We start from the raw sequence: 1,310 nt of genomic DNA on the forward strand, positions 1-1,310 counted from the left end.
CCTTATCACTAGGCCAACCGTGCCGGTCTATGTGCGTATAAGTGTGTGTTTTGTGTGTATGAGATGTGTGTGTGTGTGTGTGTGTGTGCGTGCGTATGTACAGTGTGTGTGTGTGTGTGTGTGTGTGTGTGTGTGTGTGTGTGTGTGTGTGTCTGTATAAGAGAGAAAGAGAGAGAGAGTGGGTGGGTGTGTGTATGTGCGTAAGTGTATGTGTGTGTGTGTGTGTTTGTTTGTAAAGGTGTGTATGTCCGTCTGTCAATATGTGCGTATGGGGGTGTGTTTTGTGTGTATGAAGTGTGTGTGAGAGAGTGAGTGAGTGAGTGTGTATGTGTGTACGTGTGTAACTTGGGGTATGTGTGCGTGTGTGTGTGTGTGTGTGTGTGTGTGAATGTGTGTGTGCATGAGTTTGTGTGTATGTTTGTGTGTGTATATGTGTTTGTTTGTAAAGGTGTGTGTGTCCGTCTGTCTATGTGCGTATATATTTGTTTGTTTGCTTAACGCCCAGCCGACCACGAAGGGCCATAATTATCAGGGCGGTGCTGCTTTGAGATATAACGTGCGCCACACACAAGGCAGAAGTCGCAGCACAGGCTTCATGTCTCACCCAGTCACATTATTTTGACACCGGACCAACCAGTCCTAGCATGCACTAACCCCATAATGCCAGACGCCAGGCGGAGCAGCCACTAGATTGCCAATTTTAAAGTCTTAGGTATCGGCCTGGGTTCTAACCCACGACCTCCCTATCACGGGGCGGACGCCTTACCACTAGGCCAACCGTGTATGTGCGTATGAGTGTGTGTTTTGTGTGTATGAGATTTGTGTGAGTCAATGTGTGTGTGTGTGTGTGGGTGTGTGCATGCGTATGTACATGTGTGTGTGTGTACATGTGTGTGTGTGTTTGTGTGGGTGTGTGTCTGTATAAGAGAGAGAGAGAGTGGGTGGGTGGGTGTTTGTGCGTGTGCGTGTGCGTATGTGTGTGTGTATGTGTGTTTGTTTGTAAAGGAGTGTATAATAATTATGTCCGTCTGTCTATATCTGCGTATGGGGGTGTGTTTTGTGTGTATGAAGTGTGTGTGAGAGAGTGAGTGAGTGCGTGTGAGTGAGTGTGTACGTGTGTAACTTGGGGTATGTCTGTGTGTGTGTGTGTGTGTGTGTTTGAGAGAGAGAGAGAGAGAGAGAGAGAGAGAGATGTTTGTCTTTCGCTGGGGTATGCAGTGCCTTGGCGTTGCACATCTACTTAATTTGTTGTTGTTATTCTTGTTTTTGTTGTTGTTGGTGGTGGATTTATTTTAATGTTACCTTTAAAA

The sequence above is a fragment of the Littorina saxatilis genome, linkage group LG8 (assembly GCF_037325665.1).
Source record: "Littorina saxatilis isolate snail1 linkage group LG8, US_GU_Lsax_2.0, whole genome shotgun sequence".
Classification (NCBI taxonomy): Eukaryota; Metazoa; Mollusca; class Gastropoda; order Littorinimorpha; family Littorinidae; genus Littorina; species Littorina saxatilis.